At 35.4% G+C, this 17,165-nt stretch overlaps 1 protein-coding gene across 1 annotated transcript in view; it reads left to right on the top strand.

The window, feature by feature from the left end:
* Positions 1-17,165, top strand: part of LINGO2 (leucine rich repeat and Ig domain containing 2) — a 538,957-nt gene that overhangs the window by 190,200 nt on the left and 331,592 nt on the right. The window contains exon 2 of the mRNA XM_064438384.1: positions 16,238-16,307. The gene's annotated coding sequence lies outside the window, so the exon portion shown is untranslated. The remainder of the gene's footprint in view (positions 1-16,237; positions 16,308-17,165) is intronic.

The following is a 17,165-nucleotide window of genomic DNA, read 5'->3' on the forward strand; positions in this document are numbered from 1 at the left end:
TTTTGTTCTCATTATTTATAGTTCATGGTAAATGCATAAAGCACTTCACAAAATGCATGAGGCAAAATCTCTGCACTTCAAAGAGCACTATTCTATGTCCAGCAAGTTACAGGAAAGCAATGAAGGCATTGCTAGAAGTCTAAGACCCTAATCCTACAGCACTAAGGTTAGTGTGAACTTTGTCATTGATTTAAATGAGCCAAAAATTACATCTAAAGACTTCTTAAGAAAAAAATCAGAGGAGAAGTAGTAAAGTAAGTTTTGCTACTTGAGTTACTTGGGAACTCTGTAACAGGATTGCTTGAGAGCTAAAGTAAATTATGGATGTTAGAATTTTGGCAGACTAGCCTGGACAACACAAATCATATCTGAGGTCCCAGCTTTTTTTAAAGTAGTCTGTATAACTTCAGGTGAATTGAAGTCTGCAGCCAGACCTTTAAAATCAGCTTGATACCCTGTTTCTGCTAGGCATGATTTCTCTGTACTTCTGTGAACCAGTCCTAAGAGCTGATTTTTATTCCATTCAGTTTTGCCATCTTAATCTTGCTAAAACACCTCATGAAATCAGAATGTATGTAGTTAGGTAGAGTTCTTGAGAATTCAAATTGAGATTTGGGAAGATTTTGAGTAGTACCACAAATGTGGGATGAATGGACAGAAACAAAAAATTAAATGTTGTTGCATAAATTTTGCACCAGTGTATCTGCATTGATGATAATTGGATTAATCTAAAATGCACATGGGAGGTGACTGAAGAGCTCAATCCCTGACTGCATAAAGTCCTGAGCAATCTGGTGTGACCCAACAGTTGAGTGTGCTTTGGACAGGAGGTTGGACTGGAGACCTCATGTGAGCCCTTTCAATAAGGGGGGGAAGCCAGGAGAAAAAAAAAAAAGAAAAAAAAAAAAAAGAAAAAACCCAAACACACCAGAATAACTAAACCCTGAAACACAGGTCAATACACAGGATAGAAAGATGGAGAGATTCTTTTTACCAAGGCCTCCAATGACAGGACAAGGGGCAGCAGTTTTAAACTGAAAGAGGGTAGATTTAGATGGGACATAAGGAAGAAATTTTTACAACAAGTGTGGTGAGCACTGGAGCAGGTTGCCCAGAGAGGTTGTGGAAGTCCCATCATTGGCAGTGTTTAAAGTCAGGATGGAAGGGGCCTTGAGCAACCTGATCTAGTGAAAGATGTCCCTTTCCATAGCAGTAGGGTTGGACTAAATGATCTTTGAAGGTCCCTTCCAACCTAAACCATATGATTCTGTGATGCTTCCCTGTAATTAGGAGGCTGGTAGTGCAGCTACTTAATTTCTTCTCTTGCAGTAATCTTTACTTACAGTCTGAGACCATTCAGTCTGCTGGACATTAAGACCTGATTTAGGTGCAGCTGACCTGGCAGTATGAACACTCCCTGTTGATGCTCCTTTCACTCACTCACAAGCTTCTCCCTCACTGCACCTCTTACTCGTATTTTGCATTTCTCCAGTGCCACAATTGCCACGAGTTTTGTCACTCTTTATTCTTCTACACTTCTCACTCTCTTTCAGATCCACCATAAGTTTTTTGCTAGAGGTCTGCACAGATTTTTTTTCATCCTATTTCTTGAAATATTATATATGATGATGAAAATAAAACATTGACTCTGAGCTCACATCACACTACTAAATACGTTTTTTGATTTTACACTTGGCAGAAAAGCTAAACACATGTTCATCTTCCATTCCAGAATTTGTACCCAAATGCTGGGCAATCTTGGCTAATTGTTAATGCTCAGTCCAGCCACACTTAGAAAGTTAGTTGACTTACTTCTCTGTATGTAGTTTCGTGCTTTTCCCATGTATGACTTGCGATAAATCCCTTTTTAAGAGAGATTTGTCTCTAACAGAATATCACGAAACAACCATGCATCAGGAGTGCCTGCTAGTCTCCGTGTTTCTCTGTTTGCTCTGCAGAATTTTAATGGAGTTCCTTGAGGAAGATAGGAAAATTGAGAAGGAAACTGAGGGTGGTGTGTGTGCTTTCTCTTTTGGCCATAGTAACTTCTTAAAGCTTGCTTCAGCTTCTGGGTTTTATTCTTAAATCTTCAGCAGCAAAACAGCCTCTGGAAAGTGCAAATGGCACTGATTCCTGGAAAGGAACTGTGAATACAAACTTGGTCATTGTGAATCTCACTGTTCTTTATACACAAAGAAATATCTTACATTCTTCATATATTTTTGAATACCCAAAGACAGGTAAATTCTCTCTATAGGTTAACTCCAGCATGTTTTGTATACATTTGTTTGTTCACTGCAATAAATAATGCATTTCTGATACAAAATCTGTTAAGCACGTAGCAATCATTTTATGTAGACCCACATGTTTTGTAGAGAATGATATTAGACAATGTTCTGTTGTCTAATATGATGTCAAAGCAGCTTGTTTTTAAAATTATAAAAAGAAATTGAGTTTCTGAGTTTTTTTCTGCAAGCACACAGAATTTGAACTGGTTTTTTAAAACCTTTTTTTTTGCTTCACAGTAAAATGTTTTCAGCAGGGTTTCTTTATTGTGGCATATTTTGGGCTTTCAAGCATGATTGGAATTCTGCACAGCATCGTAGTTCTGATTTGCATGTCCTGTTAGAGACACTATTCAACTGAAAATTAATTATGGAAAATAATGGAACTCTATAATTATGATCTGGCAAAAGTCAGTAAGTCTCTGTTCTATTGTATTTTAAACTTTTTCTGTATTAAAAGAATATGCTTAAAAAAGGGTTTTGTATTTTTCTGTGCCTAAAAATCTCAGTCATTCATATATTGCTAAATAAGCTGCTGAAGCATCTTGTGGCTGAAAAATATAAACTTTACTGAAAAGTTAGCCATTCCTTACCTAAGTGTTCTGCTTCATATCACAGTTTATATGAATCAGCAAAAGAATGGCAACAGGCGTGCTTGTTACACTTTATTAGCAATGGAAAGATACTCTTAACCGTGAAGTTCTGTCAATCACTGAGTCTCAGTTAATTTCTGGTTCTTCTAGGCAATGTGGGGAAGCCGGTCGCAGTTGGTAGCCTTGCTACCAAGTAGAAAGTATACCATAAAGAGGATGCCTGTTGTTTACCTAAATCATTACAAGTTGGTAAAACCATGTTTATTTGTCACAGAGAAAAAAATGCACAATGGTATTTTGTGAAATTAATTATTAATTTGTTTCAGGCACAAGTGTCTGAGGTATACCGACAGTAGTATCAGCTTTTCAGACAGAGTGACAGAAAAAAAAAAGCAGCAGCATAAACCCACTTATTTTTATTTATACAAATGTTAAGCAGACAGCTTAGCTTCCTCTCTGTGATGATTATGTGCTTTCTGGTTTTGCCATTGTGCAGTGAAGAATGGTGCAGCATACACAGCACATAGGTGTACCATCCTGCATTTTCACTCTCTACTTGAAAAAGATAAATTTGTACATAAATGATATTAACAAAACAGATGTTTTGTTACAACAATTCAACTAATACACTTAATATTTTTTAAGGGAATCACTACTTTCCTGTATCCTGACAGCAGCCACCAAACTCTTCCTTAGACAGAGCTTCTTTTTCCCTTTTTCAGTCAGTTCTTATATGGTCATAATATCCAGTGTGTCTTAAAACAAAGAGCTTTTTTACACATCCATTCCTGCCACCAGTGGTTATCTCTCTGAGGTATGAACCCTCTTAAATATCACCTGTTTTAGCTACTTTTATAGGAAAGAAATCAAACAGCTAAATTCAAAGTGAACATTAACTTGGAATACCATCTGCTATATCTTACATTAAAATGCCTTATTCTGAGCCTAATGATGCAAACTCTTATTTTAGACCACTGGCTTCATTCCAGAAAAAAAAGTAAATGTACTGAAAGTTCAAGCCAATGGAAGTAAATATTCACATGATTTGAGAATAACCTTAGCAAAGCTAAATGGCATGAAGTGATATGTACAGATCAAGGAAATCACATCGCTTCAAGAGGAATAGTTCTTAATTTTAGGTTACACAGTGGTCTGTAACTACTCCCTTAGGCTGTGACAAAGTAATAAATTCAGACTGCGGCTGTTGGCAGTGATGGACCTCCATGTAATTTCTTAATGACACCAAGTGATTAATATATATTTTATGTTCCTAATTAAAGTTTATTCAGTGGATCAGAATAGTTTCTTTCTAAAATTCTACTCACTTACAGTTTACTAATGCATTTTAAATGAGCCATGATTCATTTGCAGGCATACCTTGAGCATTTTAAACTTGTGACTCAATAAAGAACATTGTATGAGAAAGAGGTTGATGCTGTCAGCTGAACATATTCCTTTTCTAATACACATAGGTATAAATAATTATGTTATATAGATATATTCCTTCAAAACTTCTAACCTCAGTAGCTGCTGCTATTCTTCAGCAATTGCAGTAACGCCACACCTGTAGCTGGGGGAAGGGAGAAGGGGGTCCTGTCTCTTAGTACATCTAAAACTTTATCTCAAAGTTTCTACATTAAATCATTTATGATTGAAAGCAAGGAAACAGTTTGAAGCCATAGAGCACAGATAGGCAGAAGACACGTATTTCAGAGGTTACTTATCCTAGTTGTCAAGTCTTGAGTTCACAGTTACTGACTTTAATTCTCCCAGGACCTTATTAACTTTTAGCTCTCATTAAATGTGGGTCTTTATGCCTTTTTTTCCTTTCTTAAGAAAAGCTGTTGGTTACGTTATATCTCTTAAATGATAATAATTAAAACAAAAAACAAACCAGTGTCAAACTTAACAGAAATCTTCTGGAAAATATTGTGTCCTTTGTGTATAAAAAGGGGGGAAAGATCAAATGTTTTCTCTGCGCATTTAGAGACAAGACATCTTTATTTATTTCACTGAGGATTTTTCTCCTGGTTTTGCTAAATAAAATTTTCCAGGAGATAGAAGTGCTTTGTTAAGTACAAGATACTAGGAAAAAGATAAATGAATGCAGTATTCCAACTGATAACTTCTTGGTTGCTAATCTGTCTGAGAAAGTTTTTATATATTGTATTTTGCCAATGAAATCTATGTAAATTATTTTTAACTGTGAAATGCTATAGAGTAGGGGCCGAGCATGCTCACATTCTTCATATATGGAGCTTTTGCTTTGAAATAACATGATTAGCACATGAGCAAAACTATTTACAAATTTGTGTTTATGAAGAGTTTGAAAAGAGGAGCACCCATTTGTACTATTACCCTTTTTTGGGGGATTTGAAAATTTCAATAGCAATTGTGAAATTTTTTTCTAATAAACATCATCAAACCTAAATATTCTTTTCAAAATCCAACCCTTGCGGTTTTATACTGTAAAATGTGCATTTCTGTGGAGAATGTTTGGAAATGTTAATCCTTGCTCAAGTGCTGTGGTTGTGAATTTCTAAATAGGGAACAATTTTTGTCAGATCAGAATCATTCTTTCTTGAAAAAATTAAAATATGTCAATCCATTATTAGCCTAAGCTTTCCATTCTAAAATTTAAATTAAATACTTAGTCACCCACTTTAATTAGACTAAAAAACTTTCATTCACTGAATTAAAATGAGAGTTTCTTTTGACTTACCTAAGTGTTACTTTGTATTTCCCACCATGAGCGCAACGCCTTATAAAAGATGCAAATCCAGTTCTGATTCAATTGCATTCAGAAGTGAACACGCTGCTCTGGATTAGACTTGCCTTTGTATAAATTTATTTCATTATGGGAGTTAGACAGCTCTGAGTGCTTAATGGAGGACAGTCAAATATTTTGTCTGCTGAAAAGAATGGGAGGCAAGATCGATACAGCACTAAAAACACAGTACAGTGTTTAAAGAGAAAGGATTTCATTTTAATTTAGCACTGACAGATGATATTAATGACCTGAAGGGAAACATACCTTTCTGGTAAAAGTCCCGTCTTTTTTTTTTTTTATTAGAAATGTTGATGCAACAAAGGAGTCATCAAATTTCCTGTCAGACTTTTTGGCACTTTTTTTTGTTTTGTTTTGAGAAGCCATGTTTGAGGTTAAAAAAAATTAATAAATTTTTTTCAGTTCTAATAAAGAATAATAAGCTTAAGATACCATACAGTTCATTCAGTTTCTCTTAGTTGCTGATATATTTGGATAAACTCATCTGCTTCTTAACCATTTTTCAATAGATCTTGTTCATCTTCTGCATTTCTCTTGTCTTCCATAAAGATTGGAAGAAAGCAGGGCATTTAGCTATAGAATTGCAGCCCGTTAAACTTTATATTGCAACAACCAGCTCAAAAATGATGGTGGGTACCAACTCTGCAGTAACACAAGATCTATAACATGCAAACCTTTTCGTAGACCAGTCAGTGTCATTAAAGGTCTACAAATCTGTTTCAGATTGCGAGTTCAATTTTGTAGCCTTTAATACATTTCTTTCCAAGGTCAGGGAGAGATTTGTGGATTTGGAGTAGTGATTCTATTTTCTCTGGGCTTGAAAATTATAGTCCTTTCCAGATCTATTCTGTGAGTCTGTTTCATTTGTAAGCTGAAAGGGACTTGGAGCAATTATAACAAAGACTGTAATTGCTGAGAATTTACTGAAAATAAGGGATTAAAAAATTGTGAAGTAGCAAATCCCCAATAGAAATTATGTTAGCATTAAAAAGGACTAAGAGGTCTCAGATTAGCATAGAATAGAAACTTCAGCATCCTATTTTAGTATCTGGGTTCACTGAGTTCACTCCTCAGACAATATTTCTTGCTGCCTTTGCCCTGTGCTACAGACAATAAGCACATCTGTGGTGCAAAATTACATGAAAGGCTTCAGTCTACATGACTCCATACATTTCAGGCTACCGGCTACTATAAAATATGTTTCTGTGGCAAAAGAAATTAAAAGGTGAAGATCAGCTGGAACTGGTGGGAGCTCTTCTCCATAGTATTCAGTGGGTCCAAAATTTCATAACAGGTATTCAAAACTCTGTGAAAGAACTTCAGGTTTTTAAGAAGGTTGAAATGCATATATGTAGAAGTCATGGGGGAAGACTATACGATCTGCTTTGTATATATTTATAGTGTGGGTTTTTAACCTGTGTGAATATAAGAAAAGGGTTTGTAAAAACCAGGAAAATGAGTTCAGTTTTGCTTGGGCAGTTACAGTTCATTCCCTGAAATAATACGCTTTAAATAGCTTCAATATGTTTTCTGAATGTCTGAAATGAAGAACAATAATTGGAAAAATAAATCACTGGTCCAGATGTTGGCAATTGTGTTGGGTCAAAATTTTTTATGTTCTTGGAGTGTTTATCAGCTATATTAAAGCATATTACATTTCATCCAGAATATCAGCTCAGCATCTCAGTAATATCTCAAATACTATTCAGGTAGAAAACATTTCTAATTCATAGTACATTACCTTTTAAAATAATGTAATTCCTGGACTGATATACTAAATTCAAACTACGCACACTGTACTCGCAAACACAGACTACTTTAAGTGTATATTTTATCTTTCTGTTTCATATGCCCAGATGGTAATCTGTTTGCTTTGGGGTGAATTCATGAAATGAAGCATCTGGAGTTTAGAGTGTTTTGATTTGCTTCAGTAGCTGCACCAAGCCCTGACTATATAACAAAATATTTGCTGCTAGAGCTCTTACCCTGAAAGTAATGTTGCCAAAGGGTAAGAAAAGCATAAATGTATTGGTACTCTTTTCCAGACTACAGTTCTGCTAAGATTACTACAAACCTTAAGGGCAAGAGCTCAGTTTCCCAATCTGAGGACGAATGTCATGTGTTTTATAAACACAATCCTCTAAAATGAATCAGGTCCACACTTGAATCATCCATCAAGTTACAAGTGCAAGGTCAAATAACATTTTGCTTTAGTATAAGAACATTCATGTAAAGTTGATTTAGTTATAGTGACAGTTCTATATTCTCTTTTATATTGCTAAAAGATATCAGTTACATTATGAGTAGATTATAGCTGTAAAATGAAGTACCTCTTATATATGCTTGCTGGAGATCTGCCTTATTTTATAGGTGTAACTTTTTAAATTTAGGCACTTGTTTCTGTATATGACTATGAAAAGCAGAAATCCTGGCTGCGGAAGAGAAAAAGGAAATCTCTGAGGCAGCTCAAATTTATTTCAGAGTATGCCAGAGAAGCAGTAAGAGAAGTAATTTTTTGATTGGTTCTTCTTTCTTTGGTAATCCCCGTGGGGTTTAGCAGCACTTTGTGATATCGTTAAGCCATACCACTGGCACTGAAATTGCTCTCTGTATCCCTGGCTAAAGCAAATAGCATCCATAGAAGTATGACATATATTTCTTACCTTAATCTGACCTAGAAGAAACACAGGGCTACTCTGAGTAACAAATAAAAGATTAAACATGCTTACCCACAAAAGCTAACAAACAATAGCTTAACTGTAGGATTTGCTGTCTCATGTCGATTGTTGTAACTATGTACTAGGCCTACTTTTAGGTGCTGTTGAAATTATACATACCTTTTTTTTTTTGTCACGAACTTGTCCTTAAGTTCTGGCAGTAAATTATCCTTGTTTTTGAAAGGCACAAAACTAAATACTCACTCTTCTGCAAGAAATTAGCATTGTGTTATGGAAATCAATTTGCTATTGTAAATAATAAAGGCAAGGCAAACTACAGAGGTGGAAGGCACCTGAAGAACAAAGATTATGGGCACCTGCAGAAAATGCAAGAGTACTGTTGGATTTATGCTCAAACAAATGCATGCTTTCTTAATCCCTGTTCTTGTAACTTCTCATCTCTTCTTGTCTCAGCGCATATCCGAATGAAATGGGAAACATTACTGAATAAAGTTCGTCCTCTACTTTTTTCTCATGACAAATCCTATTTGCTGAGCTAATGAGAAAAGGTTATAAAATGGACTGTTGCAACAGTTTAATATTACATCATATAATTTAATTAACTCCTTTTTTTGTGAGAGTGATTTCTTTGAACTATCGTGTAGCAAAATAAAGCTGTCTGTCAGACTTCATATGAATGAAACCTACAATTAATAGTGATGGTTGAATGTCAAATGGTGCAAGTGAATTCTGGGCATTGGTGTTCATGATGTGTTTGTCTAGTTCAGTGTGTTATGTTTAAGCTGTCTCCCTAACTCTGCTATACACTGAATGGCAACTTTGATTTGTTATCTAATGTAGTTTTGTCAAGTCTTTTTTTCATTAAAGACTGTGTGTCTTCCTGATATCCATGATAAAAAGAGATGATTTCTCATAAAAAGAGGTAGGAATTTCAAATATTGTATCCACTTAGTCCTAAATGTCTCCAAAATTTTAAAGAAAATTAAATCAAGAGTGATTGCCAGAACACTGGTCAACCATGAGGTGTTTCACAACAGTAAGAAACTTATCTGAGCCACATAGTGGTGTCACAGATTATCAGAAATGAGCTGATGACATGGTTAATTGCAAAAAATATTCAGAATGTTTGCCTGTCACCAGGCAATTCTTAATAGCTGTAATTCTGCTGATGTGTAAAACACCAAACAGTATTTCACCCACCATGCAAGGAGATGGGATGGGATGGCTGAGAGATTTGAGTAGGAGGCATATGTCAGTATTAGTTACTTTTATGTTTGGAATGGCACAGATGAAATAAAAAACGACAGACAGTATGTATATATAGTCAAGGCATAAACACCACTGCCTTCTGCTTTTCCAAACATACGTAATCTGATTTTGGTAGAGGGCTGTAACCTGGAGAGCACTTGAAGGACTGATTTTACTAAGACTGTAAGCCTCCTCACATCACTTTTGCTAAACTAGTTCTCAAACATTAAACTTAGTCAGCATTCATTCTGAAAGTTATATGATGATGAAAATTAAGAGAATGACAGAATTTAAATCTCTTATTGCAGAATGCCTCAGTATCCATTCTTCTGACTTTCAACAAAAGCATCAATGAATGTGTATGGGCTTTGTGCAAAGCAAATAAGATAATATATGCTTTGGCTTCAAAATTCTGAAATGTATAAGTTTTCAAAAATCTCATACATAATTATTGAAATATAAATTGTAGTAACTGAAGATCATATAACTCTTGAGGATATTTAAAAAGGGAAATATGAACACGTTTTTTCAGCTTTCTCCAGGTTTTAAACCTGAAAATGCTTGCCTCAGTTCACTGTTGATCACTTGTGATAACTGAAATATAGTGATGAGACATGTATATTTTAAGGTCAGGTAATAAATTATTCACCCAAGCCTATATCCAATTTCTGGTTTTAAAATACTAGAAATTATTGAAAGGATCATGAGATCCTACTGATCTGATGGTTCCTCAAGAGTATACAACCCACTCCCCTCCCCTGTGCTGCCTCTAGTGGTACGTACACCATTTCTGACAGATGTTTATCTAAGTGTTGTAATGACAATAGTACTGGAGGTTCCACAACTGCCATAGACACTACATTTCAGTGCTAAACTATCCTTAGAATTAGACAGAGTTTTGTTTGTTTCGGCCCCCCCCCCACCCCCCCGAGAACGTTTAATGTCGTTTTTTCTGCAATTTATACACAGCACTTTCAGTTGTGCCAACTTAAACAACTGTTTTTTGTATTTCCATATTTTCTTGTGCTGGGTTGGAAACACTAAAATGCAGTTACAGGTCTACAAACATAGTACACCTGTAACTCCAAACAGGAAGCAGCGGACATTTCAGTGCAATGCCTACTCTCACAGAGTTGCATTTGCACTGTGACATTCTGAAACTCCTCTTAGTTGGCGAGGGTGGAATGAAGTCAGGAGAAGAAATAGGTACCTGTGTGTTACCGTGGTCTGGCACAACTTAGCAACTCTGCTAAAAACAGTGAAGTTTTGGAAAGTTTTGCTATATATTATAAAGCTGAGCCTCAAAGGCTGTGTTTGCCATCCTCAGTGTGCAGCAGACGTTTTTTAATTAAGTCCTTCACTACAAAGTCTCTGAGATTCTTTCAGGGAAAGTGTGATATCTGCATCCAGCAAGGTTTACTTTTTTATTAGCTAGTTCATTTAGGTTTTTAAAAACTGGCTCTAAGCTTAATATGTATTGCAAGCAATCTAACGCATCTGTTAAAAAAAAAAAAAAAAAAAAACAAACAAAAAAACCAACCACTTCCTCACTTCCTGCCTTAGGCTTATATGGAAATTTTTATTTGTTCAATTTGTTAATGCTTGAGAAGAAATATATAGTTTAAGATAATGTTTTGAACTATGACAGATTTACAAAACAAACTACTGCTGTCCTCAGTGTATCTTAGATAATGTCTATGTGGAAATCTGTTAAAAATTGATGCTTTAATTTGAGGAAAAGTATGACCACTAGCCTTACAAAATTCTATTGTCTAAAGAATTTAATTATTTTATGCCTGAAACCCTACTCTAAACTATATATAAAACTGATTATTTATGGTGTCATGATATAGATCTGGAGGATCTATATTATTATTAATAGAATTTTGTAACATTTTAAAAATCTCAAATATTTATTGTTTGAATGTTAAAGCAGTCAGCTTTTGGGCTGTGTTGCATCTCGTCATTTTAGCTCTGTGGCCTTTAGTGTTTTCAATATTTTAGAATATGTAGGTCATGTAACTTATTTTAGTGATGCTCATGTTTATTGTGTGCTTTTAGGGCAAAACTATCTTAATTCATTTCACATGTCTGGCATGTGGCTCAAAAAATCCAACTGAAATCTCTGCAATATCTTCAGGCTGTCCCTGTGTAGTGCATTTTGGTGACTTCCAGTTTTGATGGCTTCTTGTTTTGATATTGTGATACTCTCAGCTTTATTTTTGTGACAGTTGTCCTCTTCCTTAAAGCAACATCTTGTCTGAGATTGCACTTAAACTGTTGCAATTGACAAATGTAGATGAGGTATGCCAGAATTGCCAAAGGAGGGTTCCTGCAGATTATTTTTTTCCTCCAAAAATTCGGCAATGATCATCATCTGGGGCAAAAAGTTCTGTGTTTTTGTCTTTGCATCGTTTTGTTTATTTTTGATTTTTTATTCTGCTGGATATCATATAGTTCCCACTGGTTCTTGTAGAAGGCATTATCTGTGCCACTAAAGATTTTGTAGAAAATTTTGGTAGCCCCTCCCCTCTCATTTGTCTTTCAGTATTTTCCATTTATTTCTGCCTTCCATTCACAGTAACCTGTATCATTCAGGTTTGCTTTCTTGACTACTAAGCTGATGTCCTTGCAGAACTGCTTTCTAAGACTCCCAAATCTTACTTCCAGAGGGTGGTGGTGATACCAGAACACACTGCTTTTTATCTAATGTGAGTGCTTTTTTTAACATGTGTATCACTGTACACATAGTGACACTGCATTTCCTCTACCATTTCCACACGAGGTTAGTAAGCTTGTGTGGTTCTCTGGCATCACCCTGGTACCATCTAAAGAGCAGCCTGGGGCCAAGGGCAGCTTGTTATAAGATGAGACACTGGTGATACTGTACTACCAGGGAAACTGAATAGTTTCTCTGTTTCTCACCTTTTAGGCAATCACTTATGTCTGTAAGGACTTCTGCCTTTTCCCAGAGAAACTTAATTTCTCTAGTAGCCTTTTGTGATATACCTTGTTGAATTTCCATTGCAATCTGTCATAACAACACCCCTCTAATCCTCTACTACCACTTGCATTTTGCCCTCGGAAATAATGAAGTAATGAGACGGAGGTGTTATCAACATTTGAGTGTTTCATTCTTGAGCTTCTCCTATAGAGGATATTTTAATGTTGATATTCCATTGTACTACTGCATTTTGGGGAGAACAGAAATCTGATTATTTAAATATCCTTTGAAGGTTAGTTAGAATATAAAGCCCATTTCAGGGTTAAATTCTCTTGGCCTCCAAAGACTCATGCTCATATTTATTTAAGTAAAGTACGTTATGTGTGCAGCCAAAGGTGAAGGAAAGTGGCTACATACTTAAAACTTCCATTTTATTTCAGCATAAAAGAAGTGAAACATATTTTTAGAGACATGGTGGTTTGCTTATTTCTATTGGTTGTTGGTTTTTTTTTTTCATTCTAATCTTGTTCCATATTAAGTCTGAGAAGAATTCAAGTTAACAAAAGGCAAGATTAAAAAATAGTTAGAATTCCCCCTAGGAAGTGAAAAATCTGGAAAAAAAATATTGCCATGAGTTCAAGTAAAGCTTCTTCCCTTCTTCATTAAAATCACTGGATAAGTTAGCTTTGAACCTATTACTTTAACCTCTACAGCAGTGAAAGCAAAGTATGGTCTTTAACTTAATACCACATAATAAATTTAGAAATTCAATATAGTGAAGAAACCTTTCATGTTACAGTAGAACATATATTTAGACTGCAAGACACTCTTCCAGTATGGTGTGAAAGAACTGCTGCTTCTGTGGGAAAGCGCCATGGAAACACTGCCATACTGAAAATAGCACTGTTTTCTTTTGTAGGAAAATACCTTGCCATTGAAACAAAAATGTCCAGTAATAATGAATTAAGAAATTGCAGTGGTGGAACAACTTCCTTACCCTTCACCCTCATGAGCTGACCTAATAAGTATAATAGAACATGCACTGAATGACCAAATATTTCCTTTTACCAAAGCAGAATTGTCCTATCATAACCTTCACTGCAGAACAGCACTGAAATACTATTGCTTTTTTGGCTTAACCTCGTGATGTTGGCTTCAGCCCAGTGACGGTGTAGCTCTTAGGAGTAGACACTTTTTTCTGTCTTTCTTAATAAAGATTTGCCAGGAGCATGTACAGAAACTGTGGTGGGTTGACCTTACCTGGCTGCCAGACCCCCGCCCGGCTGCTCTGTCACTCCCTCTCCTGAACAGGACAGGGGAGAAAATAAGATGAAAAAACTTGTGGGTCGAGATAAGGACAAGGAGATCACTTACCAATTATTGTCATGGGCAAAACAGACCCAATTTAGAGAAGATTATTTTAATTTATTGCCAGTTAAAAATAGAGTAGCATGGTAAGAACAAATACAAAACTAAACTCACCTTCCCCTCACCCTCTCAGTCTTCCCATTCTCAGCTCCACTACTCCATGCCCAACTTTTCTATCATCTTCAGAGTTACATTCAGAAATAAGTTGTTTTACAGCTGGTATGTATTTTGAAGCTTATGATTTCATCTAGATAAGGTGTTTTCCAATCTAGTTAGAGAGCAGGAATAAATAAAATAAACCAGAAGTTAAATAAATTGTCTAGAAATTAATGAACTGCCTCTTAATAGAACACCTTTTTGTCATTCTAATGCATTCAGGCAATGCAATATTATTTTCTATTAGTGGCTTTTTCTTCCTGCTTTCTTGTATCACTGGTTATTTCCATATGTTCAAATAATAATTTGACCTCTTTATTAATAGAAATAGCATTTGACTTTTAAAATATTTCACTCAGTCACTGTCTCTGGTAGATACAAAGATAAGATATGTACAATCAGATTTAGGCATGAATGTGAGTTTCCATAAAGAAGAAAATATTTGAGTTCCTGAATGTCTGGAGAGGTGTCCAAATTTCAGCAAAATGTTGGAGAATTGAAACTTTTATTCCATGAGAATTGTTCAGAAAAATTCCAACTTTCTGCCCACACCTGTTAATTTCCTCACCTAAGCAACATGGGGGGTTTTTTTATGTTCATGTTTTTTTGTCATACTAACAGCTCATAAAAAGCAGCAGAAAGCCAAACAAAGTTGTATAAAGGGGTCCCAGAAGCCTAGAGGTGGATTTCTAGAGAATTTGCTGAATCACTCTACTCCTTCAAAGTAATCATTTTAAGGGGAGAATATTTTCAGCTAGATCCCATTATGACCCTGCATTACAAATAAAATAAATTAATAGTATATAGAGTTTTTATTTTCACAAAGTAAGCTGGCTGAAAATGATATGTGAGGGAGATAATAGAGAACTGATGCAAATCTCATGCCAAAACTATTGCTTTGGTGAATCTGCAAGTCGACTTCTTCTCTAGGGAAGCAGCTTTGTTTAGTGGAGACAGTCCTGCCTGGAGTGCTGGCAGCTCTTTGCTGCCTTCCAAGACTCCTTCTGCAAACTGCATAAATTCCTTATGACACAGATTCCCTCTGCCATTCAGCTGTTGGTCCCTTTACCTTGTCTGTGATCAAGCATATAGTATAATATAAAATGATTGCATTAACTCACATATTTATATACCACGTAAAAAGATGGTTGAATGAGAATTAGATAAAACATTACATTTCACCATGAAACCTGTATTTACTTACAATACCTGGTCTCTCCCATAACTACAGTGTTATTTTTATATAATATCCTAAGAATATTTTTAAAGTAATGTTTTTCTTTCTTTTTTTCATATGCTGTGTTTCAGTGTTCAGAATAATCTCTGTCAAATCATAATGTGCTTTATGCAGAGGTGCAGAGTCTTCTTTTTTAGGCATTATGAAAGGTTTTGGAAAAGTAATTTCTGTGTGGCAGGAAGCCAAATAATTTTGTTCTCTTGGTTTGTCTTTCTGAAAAGCTTAGGGGGACATGTTTATCAAAAGAGTTCATGGCTTTTTTTTCAGATTAATTTTGAAATAACACAGTCATTACTAGTCTTAGGTATCAGTGTCGTTCTGTGTTATTGTATAATCTTTAGTTCTTTTCCTCTATAAGGTATTATTCTGGTCCTGAAAAATATACGAGTCAGAACTTTTCTTAACTCCTCTGCCTTCACTGTTGAAGACAGTTGTTTTTTCATATGTCACATTAAAATAAATGGGAAGTTCAGGTTTTAATTCAATATGGCAAGAGGATACAGTTCTAAAAAACACCTTTCTTACTGTAGAGTTGGAGACATGGATGGAGAAAGCTGTGAAGGTGCCAAATTCTGTCATCAGCAGAGACAAGTAGTTCATCCTGCTGTTGAAAAGTTTCTTTTTCTTGGTCTCCATTCTGGGTTTAATGTTTTGTCAGTTTCACCTTCAGATGCTTTAGTAAATGGCCTTCTAAGCTACCATAGACAACACAGTTGCCTGCTCCCATTGAGTGTCTGTGAGTGCGCACTCTTATTTCGTATTATTAGGAGCTTTCACTTGCCTCTAACCCTATTTACCTCATCAGACAATCCTTTCTGTTTCTTTTGGGTAGGAAATAAATATGATCCTAAACATCTCAAGGAATTTCACTAACACCACCATTTCAAAAACTCAGTACAACTGACAAGTGTAAATAAATTTTCCTCTTCTTGTTTTCTAGCAAGCGAGCAGTGGAGCTGGAAAATTTGGCAGCAAAATCTTTGTCTTTCCTGGAATCTGGATTCTGCAGGGTAAATATTCCATTTTAATTGACCGTAATTTTATACTACTATAGTTTCCAATGACTAAAATGACCTTCTAATACCTCTAGGTTTTGAAGTTGCTTAGTGTTTCATCTACACTTTTAGCACTGAATTGTATTTGAATACTCTTATAACTGAAAATAAATTCAGTGAGTTGCTTTGGATTCATTAACAAGCACACCTCTCTCAGTAAGAAAGGAAAATTATGCCAAGATCTAGGTTATTTGTGAGTTTCTGGATTATTGTGCCTGTATTTCCTTCAGTCTGAGTGAAAGAACAGTTCAGCTGAGCCTGAAGATTTAAATCTGAATGTGAATGAGTTTATTATGTCAAGATATATTCTCTGTATTCTGGGTTTATTGGTGATTTTGGGTTTATTGGTGATTTTACTAGAAAGGAGATTGAAGGTCATTCTTCAGATGTACCCAGCTATGTTTGACAATCTTTATTGCTGTACAGTTTTTAAAATGAGAGGTTCTTATTCATGCTTTTAAACATAGTTATTAATAGTGATATTTGAACTAGCTTGTTTTGGTAATTAATTTTGTTACCATGGAATACTGCTGGTTCTGCCAAGGCAAATATATCCCTGAATACTTTCCTCAGGTTTGGTTAAGGGACTAGGCTTAATATTACTCTCCTTCCTTCGAGACTTTGTTCCACATCTGAATTTTGCCTTTGAAGTTGTCTTAGTTGTCTGTAGGAAAGAACATTCCTCTCTGAATCTTTCTGCCATTGAAACTAGCTCTTTTACACATGGCGAAAAAAAGGTTTTCAAAAGCTTTTTTATTATATATTATAAAGAACTGAACCAGAAGCTATGCAAAAGCTGCTCCAAATTCATGC

The sequence above is a fragment of the Phalacrocorax carbo genome, chromosome Z, assembly GCF_963921805.1.
Source record: "Phalacrocorax carbo chromosome Z, bPhaCar2.1, whole genome shotgun sequence".
Classification (NCBI taxonomy): Eukaryota; Metazoa; Chordata; class Aves; order Suliformes; family Phalacrocoracidae; genus Phalacrocorax; species Phalacrocorax carbo.